Raw genomic sequence first — 7,500 nt, 5'->3', positions numbered from 1 at the left:
CAGTAGAGTTATGTGTCGCCCGGTGGTGGGCCAGCCTTGGTGACGTCACCGTTGACTACAGTATCTCCTTCCACGGCCTGACCACCTCACCGTCACCTCTACACATAGTGAGTATATACACCTCACCTCACCTCTACACACCACCTCACCTCTACACACCACCTCACCGTCAACTCTACACATAGCGAGTATATACCACCTCTACACACCACCTCACCTCTACACACCACCTCACCGTCAACTCTACACATAGCGAGTATATACCACCTCTACACACCACCTCACCTCTACACACCACCTCACCGTCAACTCTACACATAGCGAGTATATACCACCTCTACACACCACCTCACCTCTACACACCACCTCACCGTCAACTCTACACATAGTGAGTATATACCACCTCTACACACCACCTCACCTCTACACACCACCTCACCTCTACACACCACCTATAATTGTTTTCCCTCAATCTACACACAATACCCCACGATGACATCACAATACCCCACGATGACATCACAATACCCCACAATGACATCACAATACCCCACAATGACATCACAATACCCCATAATGACATCACAATACCCCATGATGACATCACAATACCTCATGATGACATCACAATACCCCATGATGACATCACAATACCCCATGATGACATCACAATACCCCATGATGACATCACAATACCCCATGATGACATCACAATACCCCATAATGACATCACAATACCCCATAATGACATCACAATACCCCATGATTTGGAAAGGCACACACCTGTCTATATAAGGTCCCACAGATGACAGTGCATGTCAGAGCAAAACCCAAGCCATGAGGTTGAAGGAATGTCATCATGGGGTATTGTGTTGTCATCATGGGGTATTGTGTTGTCATCATGGGGTATTGTGATGTCATTATGGGGTATTGTGTTGTCATCATGGGTTATTGTGTTGTCATCATGGGTATTGTGATGTCATTATGGGGTATTGTGATGTCATTGTGGGGTATTGTGATGTCATTGTGTGGTATTGTGTTGTCATTATGCAGCAGGAACGCACTCCTCTGTGTTGTGGGACGTGTCGTACCACAGCAGGAACGCACTCCTCTGTGTTGTGGGACGTGTCGTACCACAGCAGGAACGCACTCCTCTGTGTTGTGGGACGTGTCGTACCACAGCAGCAGGAACACACTCCTCTGTGTTGTGGGACGTGTCGTACCACAGCAGGAACGCACTCCTCTGTGTTGTGGGACGTGTCGTACCACAGCAGGAACGCACTCCTCTGTGTTGTGGGACGTGTCGTACCACAGCAGGAACGCACTCCTCTGTGTTGTGGGACGTGTCGTACCACAGCAGCAGGAACACACTCCTCTGTGTTGTGGGACGTGTCGTACCACAGCAGGAACGCACTCCTCTGTGTTGTGGGACGTGTCGTACCACAGCAGGAACGCACTCCTCTGTGTTGTGGGACGTGTCGTACCACAGCAGGAACGCACTCCTCTGTGTTGTGGGACGTGTCGTACCACAGCAGGAACGCACTCCTCTGTGTTGTGGGACGTGTCGTACCACAGCAGGAACGCACTCCTCCGTGTTGTGGGACGTTTCAGTTTTACGACCTAAAGTCTTTTCCTTTTCTGACTCATGATTTTTGTCTCACCCAGCATGCATCAGACGGTGTGACTAGTTTTGAGGTGTCCTCTCCCCTGAGGTACGAGGACGTTTCTCCCATCATCACTCTGAAGACTTGGGTCCAGCCACTCAGGTATAAAACTAAAGACATACACCCACCCACACGTTTCTCCCAGGGTCATCCTGAAGATCTGTGTGCAGCCACACTGGGACATATGTCTCCAAATACACCCCCCTACCTACCCCTCTACCCACCACCTACAGTCTGATATATATATACCGGGTTACATTAGTCACTAATCTGGTCAGCTTCGCAATTAACTTTTTGTTTTTGTGAGGAAACTCTCAGCTTCTACGTCTCCATCCTCTCAGAAGGAAACTCTCAGCTTCTCCATCCTCTCAGAAGGAAACTCTCAGCTTCTCCATCCTCTCAGAAGGAAACTCTCAGCTTCTCCATCTCCATCCTCTAAGAAGGAAACTCTCAGCTTCTCCATCCTCTCAGAAGGAAACTCTCAGCTTCTCCATCCTCTCAGAAGGAAACTCTCAGCTTCTCCATCCTCTCAGAAGGAAACTCTCAGCTTCTCCATCCTCTCAGAAGGAAACTCTCAGCTTCTCCATCCTCTCAGAAGGAAACTCTCAGCTTCTCCATCCTCTCAGAAGGAAACTCTCAGCTTCTCCATCCTCTCAGAAGGAAACTCTCAGCTTCTCCATCCTCTCAGATGGAAACTCTCAGCTTCTCCATCCTCTCAGATGGAAACTCTCAGCTTCTCCATCCTCTCAGAAGGAAACTCTCAGCTTCTCCATCCTCTCAGAAGGAAACTCTCAGCTTCTCCATCTCCATCCTCTCAGAAGGAAACTCTCAGCTTCTCCATCCTCTCAGAAGGAAACTCTCAGCTTCTCCATCCTCTCAGAAGGAAACTCTCAGCTTCTCCATCCTCTCAGATGGAAACTCTCAGCTTCTCCATCCTCTCAGATGGAAACTCTCAGCTTCTCCATCCTCTCAGATGGAAACTCTCAGCTTCTACGTCTCCATCCTCTCAGAAGGAAACTCTCAGCTTCTCCATCCTCTCAGAAGGAAACTCTCAGCTTCTCCGTCCTCTCAGAAGGAAACTCTCAGCTTCTCCGTCTCCATCCTCTCAGAAGGAAACTCTCAGCTTCTCCGTCTCCATCCTCTCAGAAGGAAACTCTCAGCTTCTATGTCTCCATCCTCTCAGAAGGAAGCTCTCAGCCCCCCTCCTTCCTTCCCGGTCCATGTGGGCACACAGACCGGGCACTGAGGACACAGCAGTTTTAACCCTGCCTTCGCCCAATCCTGATAACGTCTACAGAGTCTAACCCACAGCAGTTTAAACCCTGCCTTCGCCCAATCCTGATAACATCTACAGAGTCTAACCCACAGCAGTTTAAACCCTGCCTTCGCCCAATCCTGATAACGTCTACATAACCCTTCAAAACATAACTCACATCCCATCTCAGTCTACAGAGTCTTAACCCACAGCATCTATCCCCAAGCATCCCATCTAGTCCTGACAGATCATCTCAGTCTACAGTCTAACCCACAGCATCTATCCCCAAGCATCCCATCTAGTCCTGACAGATCGTCTCAGTGTACAGAGTCTAACCCACAGCATCTATCCCCAAGCATACCATCTAGTCCTGACAGATCATCTCAGTCTACAGAGTCTAACCCACAGCATCTATCCCCAAGCATCCCGTCTAGTCCTGACAGATCGTCTCAGTGTACAGAGTCTAACCTACAGCATCTATCCCCAAGCATCCCATCTAGTCCTGACAGATCGTCTGTGTACAGAGTCTAACCCACAGCATCTATCCCCAAGCATCCCATCTAGTCCTGACAGATCGTCTCAGTGTACAGAGTCTAACCCACAGCATCTATCCCCAAGCATCCCATCTAGTCCTGACAGATCATCTCAGTCTACAGAGTCTAACCCACAGCATCTATCCCCAAGCATCCCATCTAGTCCTGACAGATCATCTCAGTCTACAGAGTCTAACCCACAGCATCTATCCCCAAGCATCCCATCTAGTCCTGACAGATCGTCTCAGTGTACAGAGTCTAACCCACAGCATCTATCCCCAAGCATCCCATCTAGTCCTGACAGATCATCTCAGTCTACAGAGTCTAACCCACAGCATCTATCCCCAAGCATCCCATCTAGTCCTGACAGATCATCTCAGTCTACAGTCTAACCCACAGCATCTATCCCCAAGCATCCCATCTAGTCCTGACAGATCGTCTCAGTGTACAGAGTCTAACCCACAGCATCTATCCCCAAGCATCCCATCTAGTCCTGACAGATCGTCTGTGTACAGAGTCTAACCCACAGCATCTATCCCCAAGCATCCCATCTAGTCCTGACAGATCGTCTCAGTGTACAGAGTCTAACCCACAGCATCTATCCCCAAGCATCCCATCTAGTCCTGACAGATCATCTCAGTCTACAGAGTCTAACCCACAGCATCTATCCCCAAGCATCCCATCTAGTCCTGACAGATCATCTCAGTCTACAGTCTAACCCACAGCATCTATCCCCAAGCATCCCATCTAGTCCTGACAGATCGTCTCAGTGTACAGAGTCTAACCCACAGCATCTATCCCCAAGCATCCCATCTAGTCCTGACAGATCATCTCAGTCTACAGAGTCTAACCCACAGCATCTATCCCCAAGCATCCCATCTAGTCCTGACAGATCATCTCAGTCTACAGAGTCTAACCCACAGCATCTATCCCCAAGCATCCCATCTAGTCCTGACAGATCGTCTCAGTGTACAGAGTCTAACCCACAGCATCTATCCCCAAGCATCCCATCTAGTCCTGACAGATCATCTCAGTCTACAGAGTCTAACCCACAGCATCTATCCCCAAGCATCCCATCTAGTCCTGACAGATCATCTCAGTCTACAGAGTCTAACCCACAGCATCTATCCCCAAGCATCCCATCTAGTCCTGACAGATCATCTCAGTCTACAGAGTCTAACCCACAGCATCTATCCCCAAGCATCCCATCTAGTCCTGACAGATCATCTCAGTCTACAGAGTCTAACCCACAGCAGTTTATCTATCCCCAAGCATCCCATCTAACTGTCTGTTTCCTGCTTCTTCCAGACCTCTGAGTTCTAAGATCAAGGCTCTGGGTCACAGAGATGTCCTCCCCAACAACAGACAGCTCTACGAAATCATCCTCACCTACAGCTTCCACCAGGTGAGAGTGTCTAGGTTGTATTATACACCTCTGTTTGGTGTGTGTGACCTCTCTACCTCTCTCCCCAGCTGTCCAGTACTGTCTGACCTCTCTACCTCTCTCCCCAGCTGTCCAGTACTCTGTCTGACCTCTCTACCTCTCTCCCTCTCTACCTCTCTCCCCAGCTGTCCAGTACTCTGTCTGACCTCTCTACCTCTCTCCCTCTCTACCTCTCTACCTCTCTCCCCAGCTGTCCAGTACTGTCTGACCTCTCTACCTCTCTCCCCAGCTGTCCAGTACTGTCTGACCTCTCTACCTCTCTACCTCTCTCCCCAGCTGTCCAGTACTGTGTCTGACCTCTCTACCGCTCTACCTCTCTCTCCAGCTGTCCAGTACTGTGTGTCTGACCTCTCTACCTCTCTACCTCTCTCTCCAGCTGTCCAGTACTGTGTGTCTGACCTCTCTACCCCTCTACCCCTCTACCTCTCTACCCCTCTACCTCTATACCTCTATACCTCTCTACCTCTCTACTTCTCTCCCCAGCTGTCCAGTACTGTGTGTCTGATCTCTCTACCTCTCTACCTCTCCCCAGCTGTCCAGTACTGTGTGTCTGACCTCTATACCTCTCTACCTCTCTCCCCAGCTGTCCAGTACTGTGTGTCTGACCTCTTTACCTCTCTCCTCAGCCTAAGTCAGGAGAGGTGACCCCCAGCTGTCCAGTACTGTGTGTCTGACCTCTATACCTCTCTACCTCTCTACTTCTCTCCCCAGCTGTCCAGTACTGTGTGTCTGATCTCTCTACCTCTCTACCTCTCTACCTCTCTCCCCAGCTGTCCAGTACTGTGTGTCTGATCTCTCTACCTCTCTACCTCTCCCCAGCTGTCCAGTACTGTGTGTCTGACCTCTTTACCTCTCTCCTCAGCCTAAGTCAGGAGAGGTGACCCCCAGCTGTCCAGTACTGTGTGTCTGACCTCTATACCTCTCTACTTCTCTCCCCAGCTGTCCAGTACTGTGTGTCTGATCTCTCTACCTCTCTACCTAGCTGTCCAGTACTGTGTGTCTGATCTCTCTACCTCTCTACCTCTCTCCCTCTCTACCTCTCTCCCCAGCCTAAGTCAGGAGAGGTGACCCCCAGCTGTCCAGTACTCTGTGACCAGTTGTATGAATCAGAGTTTGACTCTCAGCTCTGGATGCTGTTTGACCAGAACAAGAGACTGTTGGGCTCTGGAGACGCCTACCCACACCAGGTAGTAACCACAACACAACCATGATATAACCATAATACAACCATGATATAACCACAACACAACCATGATATAACCATAATACAACCACAACACAACCATGATATAACCATAATACAACCATGATATAACCACAACACAACCATGATATAACCACAATACAACCATGATACAACCACAATACAACCATGATATAACCACAACACAACCATCATATAACCACAACACAACCATGACAAGAGACTGCTGGGCTCTGGAGACGCCTACACACACCAGGTAGTAACCACAACATTAGAAGAGACTACTGGTCTCTCTAGACTCCTACCACACCAGGTAGTAACCACAACATTAGAAGAGACTACTGGTCTCTAGACTCCTACCACACCAGGTAGTAACCACAACATTAGAAGAGACTACTGGTCTCTAGACTCCTACCACACCAGGTAGTAACCACAACATTAGAAGAGACTACTGGTCTCTAGACTCCTACCACACCAGGTAGTAACCACAACATTAGAAGAGACTACTGGTCTCTCTAGACTCCTACCACACCAGGTAGTAACCACAACATTAGAAGAGACTACTGGTCTCTAGACTCCTACCACACCAGGTAGTAACCACAACATTAGAAGAGACTACTGGTCTCTAGACTCCTACCACACCAGGTAGTAACCACAACATTAGAAGAGACTACTGGTCTCTAGACTCCTACCACACCAGGTAGTAACCACAACATTAGAAGAGACTACTGGTCTCTAGACTCCTACCACACCAGGTAGTAACCACAACATTAGAAGAGACTACTGGTCTCTAGACTCCTACCACACCAGGTAGTAACCACAACATTAGAAGAGACTACTGGTCTCTAGACTCCTACCACACCAGGTAGTAACCACAACATTAGAAGAGACTACTGGTCTCTCTAGACTCCTACCACACCAGGTAGTAACCACAACATTAGAAGAGACTACTGGTCTCTCTAGACTCCTACCACACCAGGTAGTAACCACAACATTAGAAGAGACTACTGGTCTCTCTAGACTCCTACCACACCAGGTAGTAACCACAACATTAGAAGAGACTACTGGTCTCTAGACTCCTACCACACCAGGTAGTAACCACAACATTAGAAGAGACTACTGGTCTCTAGACTCCTACCACACCAGGTAGTAACCACAACATTAGAAGAGACTACTGGTCTCTCTAGACTCCTACCACACCAGGTAGTAACCACAACATTAGAAGAGACTACTGGTCTCTCTAGACTCCTACCACACCAGGTAGTAACCACAACATTAGAAGAGACTACTGGTCTCTCTAGACTCCTACCACACCAGGTAGTAACCACAACATTAGAAGAGACTACTGGTCTCTAGACTCCTACCACACCAGGTAGTAACCACAACATTAGAAGAGACTA

At 48.9% G+C, this 7,500-nt stretch overlaps 1 pseudogene; it reads left to right on the top strand.

The window, feature by feature from the left end:
* The window catches only part of LOC109887444 (tripeptidyl-peptidase 2-like), a 35,555-nt pseudogene that overhangs the window by 2,290 nt on the left and 25,765 nt on the right, over positions 1-7,500 (top strand).

The sequence above is a fragment of the Oncorhynchus kisutch genome, unplaced genomic scaffold (assembly GCF_002021735.2).
Source record: "Oncorhynchus kisutch isolate 150728-3 unplaced genomic scaffold, Okis_V2 scaffold601, whole genome shotgun sequence".
NCBI lineage: Eukaryota > Metazoa > Chordata > Actinopteri > Salmoniformes > Salmonidae > Oncorhynchus > Oncorhynchus kisutch.
The sequence above is the reverse complement of the archived record's forward strand: the minus strand, read 5'-3'. Positions and strand labels throughout refer to the sequence as shown.